The sequence below is a fragment of the Pleurodeles waltl genome, chromosome 8 (genome assembly GCF_031143425.1).
Source record: "Pleurodeles waltl isolate 20211129_DDA chromosome 8, aPleWal1.hap1.20221129, whole genome shotgun sequence".
Classification (NCBI taxonomy): domain Eukaryota; kingdom Metazoa; phylum Chordata; class Amphibia; order Caudata; family Salamandridae; genus Pleurodeles; species Pleurodeles waltl.
The window spans coordinates 1,103,465,292-1,103,478,991 of record NC_090447.1 but is presented as its reverse complement, the minus strand read 5'-3'; positions in this window follow the sequence as shown (position 1 = coordinate 1,103,478,991).

Here is a 13,700-nt window from a genome sequence, read left to right as displayed (position 1 = left end):
GCTGTAGGAGGCTAGCCTGGCTTATAGTGGGTACCTGATGGTACTTACACCTTGTGCCAGGTCCAGTTATCCCTTATTAGTAGATTATTAGTGTTCTAGCAGCTTAGACTGATAGAGGTAGCTATATCAGAGTAGCTTAGGCTGAACTAGGAGACATGCAAAGCTCCTACTATACCACTTATATCATATAGTACTATATCATAAGAATCACAATACTCAGAATTACTAAAAATAAAGGTACTTTATTTTAGTGACAATGTGTCAGAAATATCTCAGAGGATATACTCCCTTAGGAGGTAAGTAAAATACACAAAATATACAGACAAACCAAAATCAGGTAAGTAAACAGTTAGAAAAGTAGTGCAAACACTGTACAATACAATAGGATGCAATAGGCCTAGGGTCAACAAAAAACATATACTAAGAAAGTGGAATGTGAACCACTTAGGGACCCCTGGCCTAGTGTAGTGTGTAGAGGGTCACTAGGAGTGTAAGAAAACACTAAGGGTGTCCAAGATATCCCACCCCAAGACCCTGAAAAGTAGGAGTAAAGTTACCCTACTTCCCCAGAAACACACTAAAGTCGTGATAGGAGATTCTGCAACAACCACAACTGACTGCAAAGCACTGATGACGGATTCCTGGACCTGAGGATCTGCAAATGAAGGAGACCAAGTCCAAGAGTCACGAAAGTGTCCGGGGGGGCAGGAGCCCACTAAACCCCGGCTGAAGGTGCAAAATGGCTGCCTCTGGGTGGAAGAAGCTAAAGATTCTGCAACAACGGAAGATGCCAGGAACTTCTCCTTTGCACAGAAGATTTTCCACGGCGTGCTTAAGGATGCAGAGTTATTTCCACACAGAAAGATTGCAAAAAAGCCTTCTAGTTGCAAAGGTTGTGGTTAAAGAAAATGGGTGCTGCCCGAGCCCAGGAAAGACCAGGAGGTCATCCCTTGGAGGAGGAGACAGAGGGGGCACTCAGCAGCACAGAGAGCCCACACAGAAGCAGACAGCACCCGCAGAAGCACTTGAACGCGGGTTCAAAGAAACTGAGCATGGCGGTCATCTCAACACTACAAAGGAGGGTCCCACGAAGCCGGTGGTCAACTCAGCGAGTTGAGCAATGCAGGACGGAGTGCTGGGGACCTGGGCTATGCTGTGCATGAAGGATTCCTTGCAAAAGTGCACAGAAGCCCTAACAGCTACAGTTCATGCAGTACACAGGATTACTGTCTGGCGTGGGGATGCAAGGACTTACCTCCACCAAATTTGGACAGATGGACCACTGGAATGTCGGGGTCACTTGGATCCAGCTCCCGTGTTCCAGGGAACACAATCGTCAAGATGAGAGGGGACCCAGAGGACCGGTGAAGCAGAAGTTTGGCGCCTGCGTTAGCAGGGGGAAGATTCCGTCGACCCACGGGAAATTTCTTCTTGGCTTCCAGTGCAGGGTGAAGGCAGACATCCCTCAGAGCATGCACCACCAGGAAACAGTCGAGAAAGCCGGCAGGATTAGGCGCTACAATGTTTCTGGTAGTCTTCTTGCTACCTTGTTGCGGTTTTGCAGGTGTTCTGGACCAGTCAGCGGTCGATCCTTGGCAGAAGTCGAAGAGGGAGATGCAGAGGAACTCTGGTGAGCTCTTGCATTTGTTATCTCATGAGAAACCCACAGGAGAGACCCTAAATAGCCCTCAGAGGAGGATTGGCCACCTAGTCAGGTAAGCACCTATCAGGAGGGGTCTCTGACATCAACTGCTCGCACTGGCCACTCAGAGGCCTCCATCGTGCCCTCACACCTCTGCATTCAAGATGGCAGAGGTCTGGGACACACTGGAGGAGCTCTGGGCACCACCTCTGGGGTGGTGATAGACAGGGGAGTGGTCACTCCCCTTTTCTTTGTCCACTTTCACGCCAGAGCAGGGTCTGGGGGATCCCTGAACCACTGTAGACAGGTTTATGCAAGGAGGGCACCATCTGTGCCCTTCAAAGCATTCCCAGAGGCCAGGAGAGGCTACTCCTCTCAGGCCCTTAACACCTATTTCCAAAGGGAGAGGGTGTAACACCCTCTCTCAGAGGAAATCCTTTGTTCTGCCTTCCTGGGACTGGGCTGCCCAGACCTCAGGAGGGCAGAAGCCTGTCTGTGGGTTGGCAGCAGCGGTAGCTGCAGTGAAAACTTCAGAGAGCTAATTTCGCAGTACCCGAGGTCCATGCTGGAGCCCCGGGGATGCATTGGATTGGCATTCCAATACCAGAATTGGCATGGGGGGACAATTCCATGATCTTAGACGTGTTACATGGCCATATTCGGAGTTACCATTGTGAAGCTACATATAGGTATTGACCTATATGTAGTGCACGCGTGTAATGGTGTCCCCGCACTCACAAAGTCTGGGGAAATTGCACTGAACCAGGTGGGGGCACCTTGGCTAGTGCCAGGGTGCCCTCACACTTAGTAACTTTGCACCTAACCTTCACTAGGTGAGATTTAGACATATAGGTGACTTACAAGTTACTTAAGTGCAGTGTAAAACGGCTGTGAAATAACGTGGATGTTATTTCACCCAAGCTGCAGTGGCAGTCCTGTGTAATAATTGTCTGAGCTCCCTATGGGTGGCAAAAGAAATGCTGCAGCCCAGAGGGATCTCCTGGAACCCCAATACACCTGGTACCTAGGTACCATATACTATGGAATTATAAGGGTGTTCCAGTGTGCCAATCAATATTGGTAAAAACTGTCACTATCCTGCAGTGACAATTTTAAAAGCAGAGGGAGCATAAGCACTGACGTTCTGGTTAGCAGAGCCTCAGTGAAACAGTTAGGCACCAGGCAGGGAACACATTCAGGCCACAAACTATGAACACTGGGGTCCTGGTTAGCAGGATCCCAGTGAGACAGCCAAAAACAAACTGACATACAAGTAAAAATGGGGGTAACATGCCAGGCAAGATGGTACTTTCCTTCAACCGCCAATGGTTTACAGCCATTGAATGACCGCTGTGGTGATTCATGGGTCATAATGTGGTGGGTGTTGTTTTGTTGGTATGGGTGTTCATACTGCCACTTTAGCACTGACTTTTAGGCTGGGGGATTTGTGTTTGTAGCAGTATTCTGTGGGTTTGGTGTGTGTGTTATAATATGGCGAATGGATATACGCCACCGTAGCGGTATGTTGACGGCACTGCGGCAGTAAGCGGGATTTACCGCCAGTGTCTGAATTATGCCCTACGTCCGAAGGTATAACTTTGACCGAGGCCTCCCGCTCACTGTAGCTAAGCAGGGCTCCATTGTGGTCAGTCTCAAATCTTGACTTTGCCCCGGTCAACTTCCACCAGATGTCCAGATTGGGGTTTTAGATTCTATGCGCCAAAAAACATTTATTCTTTAAACATTCAAATCTCTTGTTCCCTTTATTGGATTTTTGTCATTTTAGTGCCAGTTTAAAGATAGAAATATAATCTATTTTTTTAAATTAGTGTTGTATTTTTATTGTGTTTTGTGTTTGACTTATTTATTGTTTTGTGATTGTTAAATTCTTTACACACTTGTCTACTAAATTAAACCTAACTGCTTGTTGACAGGCTAACAAAGGTGGAGCAGGGATTCATTTATTGAGACCTAACTGGACCTAGTGGGGTTAGTGGCCTATTTCTCAGTGTAGATACTTACCTGCCCTTACCAAGAACCTACTTTCCAACACCAACCGTATTTTGACTCATAAATCACTATGTCGGTTCATCCATGATGATCTTCCAAAGACAGCACTAACCACGGCGATCGGCGGCTCCCCCAGTAATACACCATATTGGATAGATTTAAAATCCACACAACTGACACACATTCACACACCTGACAGACCTACAAACTTCACTATAAAACACACCCCTTTACATATCAATATATTTTGAATCTAGAATGCAATACATAGAAGCCAGAGCCCGAAATCAGAGACATAGGGCCTCATTCCGACCCTGGCGGTACAAGACCGCCAGGGCCGGGGGCAACGGAAGCACCACCAACAGGCTGGTGGTGCTTCATTGCTCATTCTGACCGCGGCGTTAAAGCCGCGGTCAGAAAAGGGAATCCGGCGGTTTCCCGCCGGATTTCCCCTGCTTGGGCAGAACCTCCATGGCGGCGCTGCAAGCAGCACCGCCATGGAGATTCCGACCCCCTTCCCGCCATCCTGTTCCTGGCGGTTGTTACCGCCAGGAACAGGATGGCGGGAACGGGTGTCGTGGGTCCCCTGGGGGCCCCTGCACTGCCCATGCCAGTGGCATGGGCAGTGCAGGGGCCCCCTAACAGGGCCCCAGGGAGATTTTCACTGTCTGCATTGCAGACAGTGAAAATTGCGATGGGTGCAACTGCACCTGCCGCACCCCTGCAACACCGCCGGCTCCATTCGGAGCCGGACTCTGTGTTGCAGGGCCTTTCCCGCTGGGCCGGCGGGCGCCCGCCGGCCCAGCGGGAAAGTCAGAATGGCCTCCGCGGTCTGGCGGACCCTCATAGTACCATAAATTAGGCACCCCTCCAACTTTCATATAGCACTTATCCCACACCGGCACAACACACCCACCACGCATAGCAGCACCTCTACACATCATTTACTAGATGTCAACCCCTCACCACACAGCACCTCTACCCCATCATCTGTTTTTATGTTGTCTACCACCACCATGTCACCACCAAAACATCCCCGTTTCACAGTTGACGAGGTAAGAGTCATGATGGATGAAATTATCGGAGTATATCCACACTTATTTGGAGCCCAAGTCCAGGAGACTACAATTGTGAGGAAAATGGAAATGTTGCAAAGAATATTTGACAGGGTGAATTCTGAAGGCAGCTACCCACACACAAGGGAGGATATCAGGAAGTGGTGGAACAGTGGAAGGTGCGTTCCATGTCTGCCAGGCACCATCTGGTGGTCCTCATAACTGGCGGTGATCCACCACCTCCTCCCTTACAGTTCACATCATGGGAGGAGAAGGTTTTGGCCATTCTGTATCCTGAGGGCTTCACAGGAATACCTGGGGGAGTGGAATCAGGGAAGTCACAACACCAATATTGTCACCAAAATATATTGTTATGCATGCTCACTGATCAACTTTTTCCACTTTCACTGTCACACCACTCACCATCCTTGAGTCCAAATGTCTGAATACCCCTGTCTGGCATCTCACATGTGAAGGCAACTTACCTTTGGGCATATTATCTGTGCATGGTGTTGGTAGTACAGGGACTGACATCACTACAACTCCCAGCAGGCACTGTTCTACCATTACTAAAACCAGAACAGTGTACCATATTGAAAATGGCCTTGCATGTAAACTACTCAAAAACTCTGACGATGATGGACCTGGCACCAGTGGCACCAGTGGCACCAGTGGCACCAGTGGCAGTGGCCAAACTGTGCCAAGGATTCAGGCACATGAGGGTAGGGTATGTGGGGGGGATGGTGTGGGCCAGTGACATGAGACTGCTAGGGTTAGTTCTGGCCAGGACACCATCTCCCAAGACATGGGAGTCTACCAACAATCCCAAGGCGTGATGGCCAGGTACTTGCCATGCTCTGGGAGATCAAGCAGTTGCAGAGGAACAACCACCAGGAAGGCATGCAACACTATAAGCTCTTTTTTATTACACTGTGTAGCACATGGGCTGCCCAAATGTCAGGACTGACATAGTCAAGTATGTCTAAACATTTTTTACTTCTGCATAGGTGTCAATAAGTAACATCACACTGACCACTTAAGTAAGAGACATGTCAGACTGTGTCCCTCAGATTGGTAGAATTTGTCATCAGCCTGACCCTTATCACATACCAGTACCATGACTACCAAATTAACATACTCCATAATACAGAGGACAGTACAACAGTCCCTAATCAGAGAAACATCCACTTACAATGGTCAGGCATCTGTTGGCATGTTACTCACCCATGTCAGTGTTGACACACATGCACTGTGGTCTGCAATGAGGAAACACAATGATAGCTACATACAAGTCAAACAGGATCATAGTCAACACAATGCGTAGGTAAAGGGAATGGATTGCACGGGATGACATGTGTCAAAGACACATGATCACACATATGACACCACTGGACCCACATACCATGGCAAACAGGCCCATTGTATTGTACAGATCTCTGCCATCCCAGTAAGACTGGGCAGCCTGGGCATGGGACTCATACACTTCAAAAAAATGTAACACAGTACCTGGATCATTCCATGCCCACTTCACATGTCAAATCACCTAAAGCCACCTGCCATTGAGACAACTCAGAAACGTCCACATGAGAATGGCATTGTGGAGAGACCTGGAAGGAAAAAGTGATAAACAAGGAGTTTAGGCAGGTAAAGGTTTATATGAGATAGATAATTGTGTTACAAATATTGTTGTTTTTTTGATTGTGCATTTTGACTGCCCAAACAAAGGAGATCACAACTCCAAGTCTAAACTTGCCTGAAAGCCCGAGCTGTATACTGCATAGCATCAAATGAACTGTCTGATGGTCACACAGAGACCCTTCTCAACCAACAATGACCCCTCAAGTACCCCAAGGAGTCAATGAAATCACATAACATCACATACTTACACTCAGGTGAAGTACTGATTGATGAGATCTGCCTGCATGTCTCCACCTTCATCCTCATCATCGTCATCCTCAATTGGCATTTCTTCATTCTTACCTGGTGGAACTAAAAGCTCCCCCTCATCTGGGATGTATGGGATCTGTTGCCTCAGGGCAAGGTTGAAAAGCATGCATCAGGCCACAATGATCTGACACACTTTAGCGGGCAAGTAGAGGAGGGCTCCACTAGACTTATCAATGCTGAAGACTCTTGCTTTCAGGAGTCCAAAAGCCCGCTCATGACACACTGTGTCCTTCCATTGGCTTTGTTGAAGCGGACTTCCACTGGCGTTGTTGGGTTCCTCACTGGTGTCAACAACAAGGGATGGTTTGGGTAGGCAGAGTCCCCTGTAACGAATTGTGATATGTGGGTAAACATGATTCCAGGGCATCATCACATTTTGCAGCAGCATGATATATGGAACATATTAACCAGCCAGGCCTAAAGGGGACTGTTGTGTCATCAGCTGTGGGATAGCACTGTTCCGCATGATGAAGGCACACTGGACTGAACCTGGGTACTGTGCACATACTTGGGAAATATAAATGTCCACCAAACAAATTACTTGGACATTTATGGAGTAGAAGTTCTTCTTGCTTTGATAGAGCTGTTCATTGCCATTTGAGAGAACCATGGTTACATGTGCACCATCAATGGTTCTCACTACAAGTGGGATGTATGCCAAACCCTAGAACTCTGCCTTCGTAAGGGAAAAATCCTTAAGTTGTAGAAATCAGATGTTGTTGTCCAGGTTTTTCAACATTGCAGAGAGTACATCCTTCAAGGCCAGACTGAACAGAGGCTAGGACATCCCTGCAGTTAGGGCCACCGTATTTTGGAACAAACATGTGGCCATGAAGTGCAGCGCTGACATGACTTGAACAATGGGTGGTATGCTATTTTGATGATTGATGGCAGGCATCAGATCAGGCTCCAACTGATGACAGAGATTCTTGATTGTCTGTCTATCCAGGTGGTAAATTTCTATGACATGTCTATTCTTCATATCTGTAAGTCTGCTAGTGCATGATACACAGGTGGTTGTCTGACCCATCTCATTCCAGGGTAACTATGTGAGAGAAAATAAGAAGGTATGTCTATCACTCATTGTGTCCCTTGTAAGTCACATTACATATTCCTCATAAAAACTGTGACATGCCATTTGATACAGTGAAAATATGATACACAGCACATACCAATGGTAAAAGTGGCACAAAAGGTACATGTCATCCCCTTGACTGAAATAAGATATGTATTTGTAAACTAATACTTCAGCAAGACTCTGTAAAACTAACATCAGACAATACCTGTGATTAAATGCCCCAAAACAAGATTGCCCATGGCTCAGAGGGTGCTCACCGACCACCAATGATTAGTTGAAATGAGCAGAACAACATGACAACATGATCCTTCAGTGAGGACAAAATTACATCTTCAGACAATGCCAGCACTAACAATTATGCCGTAGAAATGTTTTCCACATTGTTTATTTATCAAAAATTTCCTTTTACAATCAAAGAAAGGCTTTAAAATGGGGACTGCTTGACCGCTTCCACTGGACAACAGAAAACAACTGCAAACGCCGGCGGAAGTCATCATGGCGGTATGGTGATGCTACCACAGTGGACATTGCCATTGGATAACATTGATGCTGGGTGCAGTCTTTGGCCAATGGCAGCTTCCTCTGTGATGACCGCTGCATACATGGCTGACGTGACCACCAACTCCTGCTTAATCTCTCACTTGAGATCATGACACTGCTGCCAGAAAGACCTTCATGACCTGAGCTGCTGTGTATGGTCTCTGGGAGCAAACATGCCACATCCTACAGGTGAAAGGGCCCTTGCCATCTCACCAGAAAAGCAGGGGGAAGCTTGTGGAGGATGTCCTATCCTGTATGGACAGCTCAATGGTGCACCAGAGGAGCAGGTAAGGGCACCATATGCACAGATGTTTCTGCAGCTCTACTGATCTTTTCTTTAGTTAGCCTAGGCTTCTGGGCAAAATGTCAGATTGTGTCCTTTAAGCCCTGCAGTTGTTTTCAGTGTGCTTACTTTGGTTGAGTTCCTGGGCATGTACTTATGTAAAGTGAAAGGTTTACAGTCTTGAGACATTGTGGAGGGTGTGCAATGAGTTTTCCCTGAGCCACCTTGTGATTGAGGCATCATGACAGCCTTCACCAGGTAAATCCTATCATTAGTTGTGCATTATGTGTGGTCATATGTGGTAACATGACAGCAGGAGGTGTCAATGCATATTGTTTGCCGGTTTGTCCCCATACTTGTGCCCTTTCTGTATCTGCACATACACCTGTGGCCACATCTGGCCTTGTTGTAGTGTTGTACTGAAGACAGCTAATGACTCTCTATTACCCTAAGCTTTGCACAATGACAGTCATTGGCAATTGGCTGTGGGATACATGAAGTACTGTGATGCATCTAGCCTTTTGGGACATAGTATTATGTGTTGATTTGTGTGGTCTGCCTGCAGAGAAAGTTACCTTTTCAATTGCTACTTTCTGTAAATATTGCTCTCTGGGCTAGTATTGAATAGCTTTGGAACTGCAAGTGTGAGCCTGTAGCCACACCCTGTATCCATAAACAGCACATGATGATTGAACATCATGCCTCACTACTAAGGTTCAACGACTTGAGCCTATGCCCAGTGATCACTATTGTCATTGCATTGGGGGCATGCCAGAGAGCTGTAACAGATGTGCTCAGATCGACTCAGACCATTTGTGTTACATATCCGGTGGAGTGCCCATTGTCTGAAGAGTTGGGAGGACCTAAGACCCTGAGCCCAGAGGATAGCGGAGGCTCTGCTGGTGCTGTCCTCCCAACGAGGACAGGGTGCTTGTCAGACCATGACCTCCCTAATGGCCCGCATTTTGGCAGTGGCCCACTCAGAGTTGGATGCGCATTTGAGGGCAGCACAGCAGCCACAAGGGGGTAAGTAAAGACCTAACTCATGTTCAACCCTTTACCAGGTGATTGGGAGAGAGACAAAATGCTGTCTCCGACAATGTGAGAAATGTAATGCATCACAGATCTTCTGTGCTCACATTGGTGTACATGGGTCATGTATTGCCAAAAGGTGTGCACATTCATTTAGGTTTGGGACCTGATAGTCAACTACAGGGACCACTCAGTCCTATAGCACAGAATGGAGCACATATGAATGTGTTTTGTGTTCTAGTAATCTGTTTTTACTACCCTAGTGTGTGTTAGTTACCACCAACAGATCACACCTCCCTAATGTCAAAATAGAAAGGTGGGTGGGTTGTTGCTCTCTGTCCTCTGCTACGTATCAGGGGAATGTTTATGTGTGATTTTAATTCAGACAGGGGCAAGTCATCTCAATTAGATGATGGCTTCTGATGTGTCACAGCATTCTGTGATGCCTGGGTGTCCATCATACATGTTACATGACTTCCATAGCTAAAATGTTCACACCTGTTGCAAGTTAATTCCCTTTGGTAAATGAGAAATGTACATTGCCAGGTGTGTTGTCTCAACAGACGTGACAAAATGTATGTTGGATACTCTTATAAATGGGGTCTTTGGTTGGCTGTCAGGTTGCCCCCTGTCCAAGCAAGGACTCTCACTCTAGTCAGGGCAAAGGAGAAACACACCTGGTTAACCCTCACTCACCCCCTTGGTAGGTTGGCCTGAGCAGAAAGGCTCAACTTAGAAGCAAGTATTTGAACCAACACACACAGTAATACAGTGAAACACTACAAAATGGACACCATACAGGTTTAGAAAAATAGTAAATATTTATCTAAGTAAACAAAACCAAATACGATAAAAATCCACAATACCCGATGAAAAATGTGACTTTAGCAATTTAAAACGCAAAAATAGTGCCTAGAAGAACAAATGCTGCAATTTGATGCTAAGAGGTGTCGTGACGGGGTCGTTGCCCACAAAGCAACGCCATTTGTGCTGTTTACGGAGTCACACCCCCCCCCCCAGGCACAGTACCTTACCTAAAATGTGGAAAACAGGCCAGTGCACAGAGTTGGGGAGAGAGGTGTCTCTGGATCCGATGTGGTGTCGGTTCTGGGTTCTGATGCTGCACGACGAAGGAGCAGAGACATCATAAAGGTGCATTGGGTCCTTGTGGGAGAGCGATGGAGGTGAGTTTGTGTTGGTTGCGAGGAGTTGGTCCTGGGCACCTCTGGCAAAGTCAAAGTCTAGTGTAGTCATGATGCTGTGGGGCAACTTCACGGGGTCCCGGTCATGTCACAGGGTCACAGGGGCTGCAACAGAATTGGGTGTCAGGAACACTGGTGCTACAACACTCCGATCTTGCGAGTTCTTGGAACGTCAGCAGCATCGGTGACATGGGCCTGCAATGTCAGTGGGGTCGTTGTGCTTCTGCAAGGCCCAGAGCTTCAGATGCAGGCAGCGTCACGGGTTCTATGCAGCGGCATCCCTACAAAGTTGCACAGTGTCTTCTGGCATCGTTTCACTGGATTTTACCTATAATTCACTCTCAGGGGCCCAGGGACATGAATGGCACCCTCTGACTAGCCAGAGTCCAGAGCATGAAGACTCAGAGACTAGTTGGTAAAGCCTTTGCTGTCCCTGAGGCAAGCTCAGTCCAAGTCCTTGGAGATACCTTCTCAAGCAGGAATGTACAACAAAGTCTATTCTTCGTTCCCATTCACAGGAAGAAGCAGTAACTGCAGGCTAGCCCAACAAAGCACAGTCTCAGGCAGGGGATGCACTTCTCCTCAGCTCTTCTCCTGGCAGAGGTTCCGCTTGAATCCAGAAGTGATCTTGATGTGATCTAAAGTCTGGGGTTTTGGGTCCACTACTTATGCCCCATTTTACCTTTGAAGTTATCCAAGTTCAAAGAAAAATCTCTGTTGTTCGCACGATCCTGCCTTGCCCAGCCCAGGCACCAGACATGCACCAGGGAGTAAGAGACTGCATTCTGTGAGGGCAGGCACAGCCTATTCAGGTATAAGTGACCACTCTTCCCTCCACTCTAACCAAGATGGCTCATCGGGATATGCAGGCTACACCCCAGCTCACTTTGTGTCACTGTCTAGAGGAGATTCACAAACATACCAACTGTCATTTTGACCCAGAAGGGGAATCCACAAACAGGCAGAGTCACAGAATAGTTTAAGCAAGAACATTACTACCTTCTAAAAGTGGTATTTTCAAACTAACAATCTAAAAACCAACTTCACTAACAGACGTATTTATAAATTGTGAGTTCAGAGACTCCAAACTCCAGATTTCTATCTGCTCTCAAGGGGAAACTGCACTTTAAGGATATTTAAAGGCAGTCCCCATGTTAACCTATGAGAGTGATAGGCCTTGCAACAGTGAAAACCGAATTTGGCAGCATTTCACTGTCAGGAGATGTAAAAACACACAAGTACATGTCTTACCTTTAACATACACTGCACCCTGCCCATTGGGCTACCTGGGGCCTACCTTAGGGGTTTCCTTTCATGTATAAAAAGGCAAGTTTTGGTCCTGGTAAGTGGGTACACTTGCCAGGTCGAATTGACAGTTTAAAACTGCACACACAGACATTGCAGTGGCAGCTCTGATACAGTTTTTCAGGGTTACTTAAGTGGGTGGCACAATCAGTGATGCAGGCGCACTAGTAGCATTTGATTTGTAGGCCCCACGCACTCCTAGTACACTTTATTAGGGACTTACTAGTAGATTACACATCCAATTTCACATAGGGAGCACTTGCACTTTAGCACTGGTCAGCAGTGGTAACGTGCCCAGAGTAACAAAAACAGCAAAAACAAAGTCCAACACACAGCAACAACCTGAAAGTAGAGGCAGAAATTTAGGGGAGAACACACCAAGGATGCCAGGTCTAACAGATACCTAAGTGCAGGTGCTACATTTCCACTGGGACACATTTGTATGTATCAGATGTAAGCATGTGATAGCCATGCCAATGTCCTGATAGCAGCAAGTTATCACATTTTTGTCCATGGGATAATTTTGTAGGTATGATACATAGGCAATGGCTGTCCACTCACAGCTATGGCCCGAACAGTACTGTGTCAACATCGTGTGTGTTCTGGCAAAAAAATTCATGCCTCACTGTTTGTATTTTGTGACGTTTACCTGTAGTAGTTATGAAGGATTTCACACATGAGGCCAGGGTGTTTGGCCACTTCATGTTTGAAGATAAATCTATATGGTGCTCTTGTGGTAGTTCCTATACACCTGTGTGTAGGTTTGGAAGTGTGACCTAACTGTTGGGTTGAATCATGGATGGTGTATCAGTGATGTTTGCATCACTTATGCTTTGCTTCTGGGTTTCCTCATGCGTGTCATGTCTGATATGTGGGTAGTGATGTTGCTTCTCAGTCTGCAACAAATTGCTTTACTCAATTTAGTGATTGCAAGGTCTGTCTCCCTTCTTCCTGAATAGTACAGTAGTCTATTTGATACATACACAAAAATTGGCACTTAAATATGTGTGGGACATTGGTGTGAGCTTACTTGGTCCTTACATGACTATTATTGTTTGTATTCTGGAGATATTTATCCTAGATATTTTGGATTTGAGTCTATTGTTAATCCTTGCTACATTACAACTGGGGGATGTGTGTGCAACATGCGCACTACCTCCTTGACTAACATTTGGTATGTGTCCATAGTGATATGGTTGATTCAATGTCACTTGATGAGGGTATAGCTTGTTTGTACCAAGGTTGCCTGAATTTTCTTGGCAACATATGTTATTGCCTGATACATGGCATCAGGGTAAGGGATTTGAGAGGTAAGGATTGGGTCTGGGTATTTGGAAAGCTACCTTACAGTGCAAATACATTGCTTGTCTGCTGCTTGACTATGTTGTGCAGAATGTGGCACCTTTATTGGGGTGGAATAGTCACCTAATCATGGTATGGTTAGTGTGGTTGCTCAACTTCAATATCTGCTATTGTAGTTTTCAGATAGCTTGCTTTCTTGACGTGGGTCCCTTGCTCACTGTGCCACTGGATTCAGGCTAGCCTGGCTGATGAAGGGTGATACCCTGAAACCGGTTCCAGGATGCTGGTTTCCGGGCCAGGGAGG